The sequence below is a fragment of the Pinus tabuliformis genome, chromosome 4_2 (assembly GCF_031772625.1).
Source record: "Pinus tabuliformis cultivar Carrire ecotype Pingquan chromosome 4_2, CPIR1, whole genome shotgun sequence".
Lineage (NCBI taxonomy): Eukaryota > Viridiplantae > Streptophyta > Pinopsida > Pinales > Pinaceae > Pinus > Pinus tabuliformis.
Genome location: NC_142304.1, coordinates 90,972,361 through 90,985,956, shown reverse-complemented (window position 1 = coordinate 90,985,956; position 13,596 = coordinate 90,972,361). Strand labels below are relative to the sequence as shown.

General features: G+C 44.1%; 1 pseudogene; it reads left to right on the top strand.

Annotated features, from left to right (window-relative positions):
• The first annotated feature begins 8,335 nt into the window (after window positions 1-8,335).
• Window positions 8,336-10,085, top strand: LOC149168416 (18S ribosomal RNA; annotated as a pseudogene).
• Window positions 10,086-13,596: the final 3,511 nt, after the last annotated feature.

The window sequence follows — 13,596 nt, the reverse complement described above, 5'->3', positions numbered from 1 at the left end:
ACGAAGAAACCATTGAAGTGTTGGATATGTGCGGAACCACATACGGTGAAGAATTGTCCTTCAAGACTGAAAGTGGCTATGGTGGCATAGTCTAATGTGAAGAAAGAAGAGACTTATGTGGGGGTGATGTAGATTCTTGGATTTGCAGCTACTACAAAAGCGGTCTCACAAAGAGATCCAGAAAGGAACAACTTGGAGTATGTTCGGATGAAGGTTGGAAGTGTGGATGTACTCAGTATGGTGGATAGTGGGGCTACTCACAACTTCATGAGTGAACATGTTGTGAGAAGGATTGGGATGAAATTTATATGGGTGCGGGTACAGATTAAGAGAGTGAATTCTCCTCCTGATCCTGTGATTGGTGTAGCTGAAAAGGTGGACATGACACTAGGTGAGTGGACCGGGAAAGTCAACTTCACGATAGTGCAGATTGATGACTATGAAGTTGTATTAGGAATGGAGTTTTTGAAACACTATGATGCGATGATTGTTCCACATTTGAAGAAGCTGTACATTTACGATGGAAGGGAAGATGTACCCATTGGTGTTACAAGACCCAAGTCTAAGTTGGTAGTGATGTAGATGGAAGACAAGAAGCATATGGATGGGGTGTGTAAGCAGTTGTCTCCTACTGAGGCAAAGCTTGCGGAACAGTCACAGGTTATCAAGAAATTTTCCGATAGCATCTTGGATTTGTCTAGGAGGCTAGAGGAAGTTGAGGATGATGATGACGATGATGAGGTTTATGTGAGGCCGAATTTCCAGGAGGAGGATCAGGTTGCATATCTACAGAGGATGGAGATAGAAGATCCAGACAGGTGGATTGAGCTGATCAGTGAGGGAGAGCCTTCAGGCTCTACTCCCTCCACATCTTCTTAAATGACTTAGAATATGGGGCTCATTGTTAGCTTCTCGTAGCAGTGAGTCCTTTAAACAGGTTGAGAAGGTATGACAGATAGATGATGTAGGAATGGTTTGGCATTAACATCATGACATGTTGCATATGGGATGGAGTTTCGATGGACCTGAGCATGTGTTTGGAGTAGATTCTTGATGAGTTTGGATAGTGGTAGAGTCTGAGAAAATATTGATGGTGGCATGAGGATGTGCATTCTCATGGTTTGAGTGTGACAGTTGGATTAGCTACCCAAATAACTTAGATTATGGGGCTCGAGAAGTGTACATAAATGTGCTAGAATTATGTTGGAGTATCATGATGATAGTTCACGTGATGGAACGACACATGGTGGAGGTGGTCATTTTTCATACGTTGCAAGGATGTTTGAAATGTATGGACTACTTGATATCATGGATCAAGGATATGTTTATTATCTTGGTGACGGATGGTTACTGAGATGAGATATTGTCGAGGATGATAATGATTTTAGGTCGGGGAGGATGTAACACCCTGAGATCCGTGCAACGGATGGGTGACTCATCGAACGAGTAGACGAGCTGTGGTTAGTGAAGTGTGTGGGTGCACGAGACGAGCTACAGGGCGTGCGAGCATTTTGGGAAGAAATTCAATGGAATAATATGGAGTTTTATTTAAACCCGTATGGGTGGTCGCGGGTGCCCCGACTGATGGGCGGGATGATGGGTGAATGATGGAACGGGTGGGCGGCCGAATGATGGAATGGGTGAGCCAACGTGTTGTTTAAGTGGAGAAAGCTGACGGTTGTGTGATGATGGGCAGGTCAGTTCGGCATTTGAATGATGGGCGTCCAAGCGTATAAGTAAACAAATGAAGGATGGTGGAGAGTCATCATTCGATCATTCAAACATTAACCAAAAGTGCGAGCTAAGTGTGCGAACTGTGGTTTGACGCAGAGTTGGATGCGTGAACTCAGGCTGAAAGAGCGAGCAGAGTGAAGTTGGTTTGCGGTTAAATCGGGTGGAGGAGATGGGCGACCCAAGTAGGGCATCGGGTGAACAAACGCAAGGGACCAGGTGGTTGACACAGCGGATAGGTCGGGCAACCCATGGAGGGCATCGGGTGAACGAGTTCGTGGTGCAGCTGGGTGGAGTAACTGAGTAGGGCATCCATGTGGTGCGTCGTATGAGGTGTGCAGAGGGCATGCCCGCTAAATGATGGGCAGACCGGACAGTTGGACAAGTTGGTGAACAGGTAAGGGCAACCCGCGGTTGGGTGTGTCAGGCATCGGGTGGAAACGAAACATGTGATGGGTGAACAGATAGTTGGGCGAGTCATGTGGCAACCGTTCGGAGGTGCCGACGAGCAGGGAAATTGATTTTGCCAAAGTTGTGAAAATTTGGCTAAGTGTAAATTTGGGGTTTCCTCCATGATTTAACTTGTGTTGTGAAAATTAAAGATTATATATATATATATATATATTTATTTGGGTAGACTCACAACGGGGATTTTCCCCTCCCTTTATATTGTTGTGTAATTGTTCATGTTATTGATGTTTATGATGAATGTTCATGGCTTTCATCATGTATAAAGGATAAACTAATACTTGGTAATGAAAAATAAACTAAGTACGAATGTTAGGCGCAATCCATGGTCATAAGTATTGGTGAAAAGAAAGTGGTCAGTGGTGCTGCACCTCTCTATAGTGAGGTTGGAAGATTACCACCAGTGTAGGGCCATTTGTGGGTGGCCATGCAAACTCATTCAGGCAGGTCATTTGAGGGTGCCCTTGTTAACTCATTCAGGCGGGTCATTTGGGGGCGCCCATGTAAACTCGTTCGGGTGGGTCATTTGAGAGCGTTTGTGTAAACTCATTCGGGCGGGTCATTTGAGGGCGCCCGTTTAAACTCATTTGGTTTGGTCGTTCAGTGTGAGGGCATGCCTGGGCACATGAGCCCATATCAAAATTTCTAAGTTGTGACCTGGGGTGGGCTTTGTGCACGTTCATGTAGCTCGTTTTCCCGGCTCTCCCTTGTGTCTTCGTTTCGGTTGTGTGTGGGTGCCCATGTAAAATTGGTCAGGTTGGCTCAGGTTGGGTCATGTCTTATCGTGTGAGGTCAACCATGAAAACTCATTCGGCTGGGTCAGGTCGGGTCGTGTGAGGGCACCCTTGTAAACTTGTTTGGGTGCGATCTTCCTTTTAGTGTAAAAAGTGGGTTGGTAATTGAGATGTTTGTTCAGTTTTACCTAAAGGATGGCATTGGGTCATTTGTAGGGTGGCGGATTCTCATATAATCTCCATCCCCACTCGGTAGCACACAAGCAGTATTGTTGGCCATGCTCGTCTTGGTCCCTGGGTCAGCTTTTCATGTGAAAGGTGGGTTGGTAATTGAGTTGTTTTTTCGGATTTTCCTAAAGAATGGCCTTGGGTCATTTGTAGGGTGGCCGATTTTCATCTTCTCTCCATCCCCACTTGGTAGCACATGAGCGGCGATGTTAGCCATGCTCATCACGCGAGGCATATGTGAACAATTCCCCTTCTGCTCTCCAATTTCTTGGAGTTGTATGGGTTGTTGTGGTGTGGCTACTACGCTCGTGTTGGTCCATCATGACCATCCAAATGATAAAAGTTCTAGGTTTTATTTTCATGTGAAAGGTGGGTTGGTAATTGAGTTGTTTTTTTGGGTTTGCCTTAAGAAAGGCCTTGGTCATTTGTAGGGTGGTCGGTTTCATCTTCTCTCCATCCCCACTCGGTAGCACATGAGTGGTAATGTTGGCCATGCTCATCTTGGGAGGCATATATGAACAATTCCCCTTCTACTCTCCAAGTTCTTGGAGTTGTATGGGCTATTGTGGTGTGGCTCCCGGGCTCGTCCTGGTCCACTATGCCCATCCAAATGATACAACTGATAGTTTTTTCTTTTCGTGTGAAATGTGGGTTGTTAATTGAGTTGCTTTTTTGGGTTTGCTTGAAAAATGGCCTTGGGTCATTTGTAGGGTGGCCGATTTTCATCTTCTCTCCATCCCCACTTGGTAGCACATGAGCGGTAATGTTGGCCATGCTCATCGCGGAAGGCATATGTGAACAATTCCCATTCTACTCTCCAAGTTCTTGGAGTTGTCTGGGCTGTTGTGGTGTGGCTCTCGGGCTCGTCTTGGTCCCTCGTGCCCATCCAAGTGATACAAGTGATAAGTTTGCTTCCCATGTGAAAGGTGGGTTGGTAATTGAGTTTTTTTTTTCGAGCTTTCCTGAACGATGGCCTTGGGACATTTGTAGGGTGGCCGATTTTCATCTTCTCTCCATCCCCACTCGGTAGCACATGAGCAGTAATGTTCGCCATGCTCGTCTTGGGAGGCATATGTGAACAATTCCCCTTCTACTCTCTAAGTTCTTGGAGTTGTATGGGTTGTTGTGGTGTGGCTCCCTAGATCGTCCTGGTCCTCTCGTGCCCATCCAAATGATACAAGTGACATGTTTTCTTTTCGTGTGAAAGGTGGGCTGGTAATTGAGTTGCTTTTTAGGGTTTGCCTGAAGGATGGCCTTGGGTCATTTGTAGGGTGGCCGATTTTCATCTTCTCTCCATCCCCACTCGGTAGCACATGAGTGGAAATGTTGGTCATGCTCATTTTGGGAGGCATATGTGAACAATTTCCCTTCTACTCTCCAAGTTCTTGGAGTTGTATGGGTTGTTGTGGTGTGGCTCCCAGGCTCGTCCTGGTCCCTCGTGCCCATCCAAATGATACAAGTGATGGGTTTTCTTTTTGTGTGAAACCTGGGTTGGTAATTGAGTTTTTCTTTTGGGTTTCCCTAAAGGATGGCATGGGGTCATTTGTAGCGTGGTTGATTTTCATCTTCTCTCCATCCCCACTCAGTAGCATAAGAGTGGTAATGTTGGCCATGCTCATCCTGGGAGGAATATGTGAACATTTCCCCTTCTATTGTCCAAGTTCTTGTAGTTGTATGGGATGTTGTGGTGTGTCTCCCTGGCTGGTCCTTGTCCCCCATGCCCATCCAAATGATACAAGTGATAGGTTTTCTTTTCATGTGAAAGGTAGGTTGCTAATTGAGTTGTTTTTTCGGGTTTGCCAAAAAACATGGCCTTGGGTCATTTGTAGGGTGGCCGATTTTCATCTTCTCTCCATCCAGACTCAATAGCACATTAGCGGTAATGTTGCCCATGCTCGTCCTTGGAGGCATATGTCAACAATTCCACTTTTTCTCTCCAAGTTCTTGGAGTTGTATGGGTTGTTGTAGTGTGGCTCCTGGGCTCGTCTTGGTCCCTCTTGCCCATCCAAATGATAAAAGTGATAGGCCTGCTTTCTATGTGAAAGGTGTGTTATTAATTGAGTTGTTTTTTGTTCTTGCCTGAACGATGGCCTTGGGTCATTTGTATGGTGGCTGATTTTCATCTTCTCCCCATCCCCACTCGGTAGCACATGAGCGGTAATGTTGGCCATGCTCGTCCCGAGAGGCATATGTGAAAAATTCCCCTTCTTCTCTCTAAGTTCTTGGAGTTGTATGGGTTGTTGTGGTGTGGCTCCTTGGCTCATCCTAGTCCCCTCATGCCCATTTAAAAGATACAAGTGACAGGTTTTCTTTTCATGTGAAATGTGGGCTAGTAATTGAGTTGTTTTTTTGGGTTTTCCTAAATGATGGCCTTGGGTCATTTGTAGGGTGGACGATTTTCATCTTCTCCCCATCCCCACTTAGTAGCACATGAGAGGTAATGTTGGCCATGCTCATCCCGGGACACATATGTGAACAATTCCCCTTCTACTCTCTAAGTTCTTGGAGCTGTATGGGTTGTTGTGGTGTAGTTCTCCGGCTCGTCCTAGTGCACTCGTGCCCATCCAAATGATACAAGTGATAGGTTTTCTTTTCGTGTGAAAGGTGGGTTTGTAATTGAGTTGGTTTTTTAGGTTTTCCTAAACAATGGCCTTGGGTCGTTTGTTGGGTGGCCGATTTTCATCTTCTCTCCATCCCCACTCGGTAGCACATGAGCGGCAATGTTGGCCATGCTTGTCCTAGGAGGCATATGTGAACAATTCCTGTTCTACTCTCTAAGTTCTTAGAGTTGTATGGGTTGTTGTGGTGTGGCTCCCTGGCTCGTCCTGGTCGCTCGTTCTCATCCAAATGATACAATTGATAGGTTTTCTTTCCGTGTGAAAGGTGGGTTGGTAATTGAGTTGTTTTGTCGGGTTTACCTAAACGATGGCCTTGGGTCATTTGTAGGGTGGCCGATTTTAATCTTCTCTCCATCCCCACTCAGTAGCACATGAGTGGTAATCTTGGCCATGCTTGTTCCTATCCATCTTTCCCATCCGAATGATAAAAATGTTAAAGTTTTATTGGCGCTCCTTTGAGCCTGCATTGTTGTGGTCCCAAATGGAAACCCCAAAACTCCTTCGTGCCTATGTCGCTATCGTGCCCATCAGTTGTTGTGAATAGAAAATTTTGATTGGGTTGGGTAGCCATGTGTGGCTCCATTGAAATTGGATACTCATTATATTGTTCACCTCCTCCCTATTTGGTGGGAGGTTTTTTCTTTTCGTGTGAAAGGTGGGTTGGTAATTGAGTTGGTTTTTCAGGCTTGCCTCAAGAATGGTCTTGGGTCGTCTGTAGGGTGGCCGATTTTTATCTTCTCTCCATACCCACTCGGTAGCACATGAATGGTAATGTTGGCCATGCTTGTCCCATGAGGCATATGTAAAAAATTCCCCTTCGGCTCTAAGCTCTCAGAGTTGTATGGGTTATTGTGGTGTGGCTCCTTGTGATGACTAGCCTCTTCATTGTTCGGCTATTTTTGGTGCCGGTTTCTTGTGCTTGTACACTTCTGTGTTGGCATTTTCGGTTGAGATGCATACATTTAAGAGGAATGTGGAAGGGCTTTGGTTTTCAACCACCTACCCTCCCTCTTGCTTGCTTTTTCTGTCGGGTGATATGAGTCTTTGTTCTCCTTATTGTAAAGTTAAGGGTTGGCATTTATTTCAAAGTGCACATCGTCCATGGTTGCGTTGGCTTTGAGGTTTTAATAGATGTGTTGGACCATATGTTTGATCAAGTGTTTGACTCTTTCCTTGCATCTCACGTGTGTGGTAGGCTTTTGCGGTTGGAAATGTTAAGTCACAACGTTTATGGGCATTTGTTGTTTCAATTGTGTATGCGCTCATGGTTTAATGGGGAGGAGGCTTGCTACGTCGATGGTGGGGGCTATCTGGAAGAAAGATTTTGAGGTGGAACGCTTCGACCTCCCTCCTCTATGTGGAGGTGGCCATAGGTGAAATTTATTCATTTTCCAGTTGGTAAAGCTGTGGGCAATCTCCTAGGTTGCCTGTACGTAGGGTGTGTGGAGTGCAGAGCTACTCGATCCCTCCTCCTGTTTGGATCCGTTCTTGTATTTTGTAGCGAGCCTCTTGATTTCCATTTATTTCCTTCCTTTGCCTTCACATCATGGTTGCCGCAGGTGGTCAAGTGATCGAGGTCCACCATTATTACTCTCCGAGTGGATTCCTAGGTGGCCTCGGTGCGGGGCAGGGAGGTTCGGGGGGAATTTCTAAGAGAGTTTGTGGGCTTGGTTGGTCTTGTTTTATTTCCTTCTATTTCCTTTGCATTGAGGCTACCACAGGTGATCATGTGATCGAGGTCCATCATTAGTGCTATCCGAGTGGACTCCTAAGTGGCCTCTGTGAGGGAGGGGAGGGTTGGGGGCATTTCTAGGGGAGGTTGCAGGCTCAATTTGTCTTGTATTATTTCCTTCCCTTGCCTTTGTATCAAGGCTTCCGCAGGTGATCTTTCGATCAAGGTCCACTGTTGCTGCTGTCTGGGTGGACTCCTAGGTGGCATTGGTGCAGGGTAGGGAGGTTTGTATGGCATCTCTATGATAGGATTTGTGGTTGGTTGTCCTCTTTTCATTTCCTTCCTTTTCCTTTGCAATGAGGCTACCGCAGGTGATCAGGAGATTGAGGTCCATTATTACTGCTGTCCAGGTGGATTCCTAGGTGGCCTCGATGCGGGGCAAGTATGGTTGGGGCTCATTTATAATATAGAGTTTGCGTGGTTGGTCATTCTCCATTTATTTCCTTTGCATCGAGGCTGCCACAGGCAATCGAGAGATCAAGGTCCACTGTTGTTGTTGTCTCGGTGGAATCCTAGGTGGCCTCGGTGTGGGGCATGGAGGCTTTTTGAGGCATTTCTAAGGGAGTGGGTGAGTGATCGCTCAATTTCTTGTTGGTTGGGGCATGTTGCATACTCCAAAGTGGCCTTGGTGTGTTGTGGTTTGGCAGGTGTACCCATTTGTTCGCCATGTCCTTGTGATGTTGCATGTGCTTCCTTCTTGGGATGCAAGAGGTGCAAGGCATAAAAGTTTTACATGATATTTTGATATCTCTTTGACTTGATGGGTGTTTAGGTTGGCTCTTGGTAAGAGAGCACTCAGAATTCCCTTTGAAGTGGGAGGGTGCTACCTGGTTGATCCTGCCAATATTGATATGCTTGTCTCAAATATTAAGCCATGCATGTCTAAGCATGAACTAATTCAGACTCTAAAACTACAGATGGCTCATTAAATAAGTTATAGTTTTTTTGATGGTACCATACTACTTGGATAACTGTAGTAATTCTAGAGATAATACTGCACCAAGTCTCGACTATTTGGAAGGGATGCATTTTTTAGATAAAAGGTCAGCGCGGGCTTGCCCACTTCTCCGGTGAATCATGATAACTTGACGGATTGCACAACCCTTGTGCTGGCGATGCTTCATTCAAATTTCTTCCCTATCAAAATTCGATGGTAGGATAGAGGCCTACCAGTGTGGTGATGGGTGACAGAGAATTAGGGCTCGATTCTGGAGAGGGAGCCTGAGAAACAACTACCACATCCAAGGAAGGCAGCAGGCGTGCAAATTACCCAATCCTGACATGGGGAGGTAGTGACAATAAATAACAATACTAGGCTCATCGAGTCTGGTAATTGGAATGAGTACAATCTAAATCCCTTAATGAGGATCCATTAGAGGGCAAGTCTGGTGCCAGAAGCCATGGTAATCCTAGCTCCAATAGCGTATATTTAAGTTGTTGCAGTTAAAAAGATCATAGTTGGATCTTGGGTCGTAAAGGTCGGTCCTCCTACTTGGTGTGCACCTTCCCTTCCATCCCTTTTGTCGGCGGTGTGCTCCTAGCTTTAATTGGCTAGGTCATGGCTCCAGCACTATTACTTTGAAAAAATTAGAGTGCTCAAAGCAAGCTTATGTTCTGAATACATTATCATGGAATAACATGATAGGAGTTTGGTCCTATTGTGTTGGCCTTCGTGATCGGAGTAATGATTAATAGAGACTGTCAAGGGCATTCGTATTTCATTGTCAGAGGTGAAATTCTTGGATTTATGAAAGACGGACCATTGGGAAAGCATTTTCCAAGGATGTTTTCATTAATCAAGAATGAAAGTTGGGGGCTCGAAGATGATTAGATACTGTCCTAGTATCAACCATAAATGATGTCGACCCGAGATCGATGGATGTTGCTCTAAGGATTCCGCCAGCACCTTCTGAGAAATCAAAGTGTTTGGGTTCTGAGGGGAGTATGGTCACAAGGCTGAAACTTAAAGGAAGTGACGGAAGGGAACCACCAGGAGTGGAACCTGTAGCTTAATTTGACTCAACACGAGGAAACTTACCAAGTCCAGACATAGTAAGGGTTGACATATTGAGAGCACTTTCTTGATTCTATCGGTGTTGGTGCATGGCCTTTCTTAGTTGGTGGAGTGATTTGTCTAGTTAATTCCGATAACGAATGAGACCTCAGCCTGCTAACTAGCTAGGTGAAGGTTCCCCTTCGCGGCCAACTTCTTAGAGGGACTATGACCATTTAGGCCATGGAAGTTTGAGGCAATAATAGGTCTGTGATGCCCTTAGATGTTCTGGGCCGCACACGCGCTACATTGATGCATCCAATGCATTTTTCTTCCCGGTTCGAGAGGATTGGGAAATCTTCTCAAATTACATTGTGATGGGGATAGACCATTCCAATTATTGGTCTTCAACGAGGAATTCCTAGTAAGCATGCATCATCAACTCATGTTGACTACGTCCTTGCCCTTTGTACACAGCCCATCGCTCTTACCAATTGAATGATCCGGTGAAGTGTTCAAATTGCGTCGGCAATGGTGTGTCACACGGAATGAGTCGATCTTGTAAACAAGATAGACCTTCCTAGAATCTAAAGAATACCTAGTGACAAGCAAGCCAATCACAAACTATCTTTCTCTAAATATGCATTTATAAACAAAGGCAAACAAGTGTTTTAGGCCTACCTTGGGTCCAATGCAAGTTTGTGGAAGCCTCGCTCCTTCGATCCAAATGAGCTCCCTTGTCGCGAATCTGCAAACACAAACAAGCAAACAAATTAAATAACACTTGAAAAGCCAATATCATAAAACATATTTAACATGAAAGTCAAGGAATTCACGAAACAAATGACATAAGACAATTTGTTGAGAAAAATGAATCTAATTGTATTAATTCAAATCGAAAGAAGAACTTTACAACCTGTGCCTTGACGCTATACAAGCTCCTCCCAAGGTCCAACAAGAAGTCTCCTCTACTTTGACAAGTTTCACTCTCTTCCCAATGAAGCCAAAAAAGGTATATGATCTCTCCTCTCAAGCTTAACTAGGAAGTCTCAATTCCACCAGCATTTATCCTCGAAAATGTTCATCTTCTAACCTCTCTAGCAACCAGCCCAATGCCTTAATTTATAGTGCAATGGAGGGAAGTTACTAGGTCCTCCTTCAAAGGGATAGCTCCTCTCATCAAGGGATTAGCTCCTTCTCTTTTGGGATGCATGAACCACCTAAGAGCGGCCAATCCACGTCAAAATTCCTTCTAGAATCATCTAGAATTAACCCAAAGTGAGGTTTTTAGAATAAACTTGCACCTTTTTGACTTTCACAGGGGTCCGCACCCACTCCTTAGTTTTTGTGAACAAGGGGTGTGGGATTGCAGGCAAGAGTGAGAGAATGTGCAGAACCAGAGCTTTGTTGATTTTCAATGTCTTTCTCTCATTTTCAAAGCTTGACTTGAAGAGCTGAGGTCTAATACTTGCTTAGGAGGACAGTACAAGTGATGATAGACCCATAATGAATGCAAATAATCATGGTGACAATATTTTTGTGTAACAGATTTCCCCCTAAAGTGCGAAGTCTGTAGTAGATGAGGATTTCATTTATCATTGAGGAAGAGTGAAGTACTTTATCATTTCGAGGATCATCTTGTGGAGAGCCCGGTTGGAACCTGTAAAAACATTCAATGCAAGATATATATATATGAGATCATATCATTGCTGAGGTAGGCATCCCCATACTCAGATCAAAACTGACTTAGAAAACTAGCTACTTCTCTGATACAGGAATGATCTTGTAAGACATCACAAGTATAGACTCATGTGGACACAGTATGGATGCAGCCATCTGTTTATGAATAGTCCATCATATAATGAATAAAAAATTCCTCGCAGCCTAGATTGTGGAAACTACATCTAGGGTCTTCATTTCTACTTCTTGAAATAGTACGATTCTATCCATGCGAATAAATGTGTTGATGTCGAACATGGTAGAAACCACTTGATTACCAGTCAATGATGTAAATTATTAACAAGTGTGAGAGAAACCACCAGTGATGTCAATGGCTCTCAAAGTACCTAGTACAATCGATGAGATGTGAATAAATGTGTTGATGTCGAACATGTCACGGAATCCTTTGATCGAAGGTCAATGATGCAACCTGTCATCAAAGGCGAGAAACCTACCATTGAGGCATGCAGATCCCAAGGTAGAAAGCGATCCGTCGTAGGCAAGCCCACAACACGAAATAATAGATCAAGTTGAAGAAATTTAGTTGCAAGGACTGACTCAGGGATGGTCAAGATGGATGAAAGATATTTTGCATATGAATGGCTTATTGGCAGTGACCTCTTGAACACATAATGACACAAAAGATGGCTTGGTGACAATTGACCCAAAGTTAATACCCAGAAACTGGCTGAAGACTTTCAATGTGGTTTAATCAACTGTTAGGCAAACGATTTCCCAACCCAGGTGAATAAAAGTGTCATGTTCAAGAGTGGTTACAAAGTATGATAAACAGGCTCATTTTTCTCTCTTTTCCCCCACCATTTCTAGCAAGTATCTCTTTATTTTTGACAAGCTTGAGGAGGATAACATTTTCTTGATTATAAGCTCATCCTTCGGATGAGTCCAACTTAGTTTAAATTCGAACCCTAAGAAGGAGTGGTTCGTTCCTGTTTGTAATTGAACAGGTTCTTTACTGTGAAATTTTAATGAGTCCAGTGTAGGATAAACTCGGGGTTTTTCAATTTTAGAGAGTCTGAAAAAACTTAAGAAGACCCCAGGGTTGACCTTTTTCGTAAATTTGTGTCTCCTAAGCCCGAAAATGTATAAAATAATACTTGAGAGAACCGCTTGATCTTTACGACCAAGGAGTACTTTTCGTAATTAGTGCCCCTTATCTGAAAATGTAAAAAAGCGATTAATGACACATCGTTTTATAACTAATATCGAATTTGAAACGACAAAAATCCGACAATCTTTTCGTGTTTTTACGGTCAGAAAAGAGCTGTAAGTGGACCGTCTTTTTAGTTCTGTTTTAACAAGTTTAAAAAGAAAAACTCGGCGATCTTTTCATGTTTTAGGAGTCATAAAAGAGCTTAAAGGTGACTCTAAATGTTTTTCCGTCGAAAATGATAGATTTCGCCTGAATACTCCGTTATCCTGAACAAAAATGCAAACATTACTCATACCTGTTTGAAATGGATAAAAATGCTGCAAAAATTACCTTTCCAAAGTGAAACATAAACAAATTTGCAATTTATTTACTTAAAAAAATTATAAAAAGGGCTTTCGTCAATTCATTTTTACCGTTTGAGATTTGGGTGAGAAAATAGTGCTTTTGTTCAGAAAACTTCCTCTGAAGACTGTGGAAAATCCAACCGTCAGAATCGAAAGTCGTCTTCTCCAGGTAATCCACACCATCCTACTCTGCATTTTTAACCGTTTCAATTTTTTTTTAGGCTTTTATTTCATTTTTTGGAGGGTTTTTAGGCTAAAAACCCACACGTGGGGGCCCGCAGGCGTAACACTGGCAGCCCGCGGACCCTGAGCTTTTCTCAATGGGGAAAAAGTCAGGGGCCCGCACCTTCCATGTAGGCAAGGTGCGGACCCACGCACTGTCTCTAACCCAGAGGGTGCGGTCCCCGCAGCAAGGGTTTTTAACCCAAAAATTCTCAAATTTGACCCAAACAAATTAATTTCTAGCATTCTAATTTGTCTTTTTATTGGATGCAGAGAGTACATCATGCTAGATTAGCGTGAACGAGAGCATGAAGACGTGGATCTTGCCGCGTTGAATCACCAACCTTCGATCGATGCATTGAAGGCATGCGGCTTGTACAAATTCTGGGCCATACCTGGCATGAGGGCCCAGGTGGATTTCTTACTGTGGCTGGTTGACAGATGGAGCATACAGGACCAGTGCTTCTTCATTGGTGGCAACCAGCTCGAAATCGAGCCGAAAGACATATATTTCTTGACCGGTTTTCCTAAGAGAGGTGAAGACTTGACTCTATTCGAGACTAGTCCAGGTGGCTAGTCTGTCGATAGCCTCCAGCTAGAGTTCTGCAACAGCCAGGCTAGAGACAAAGGGATAGA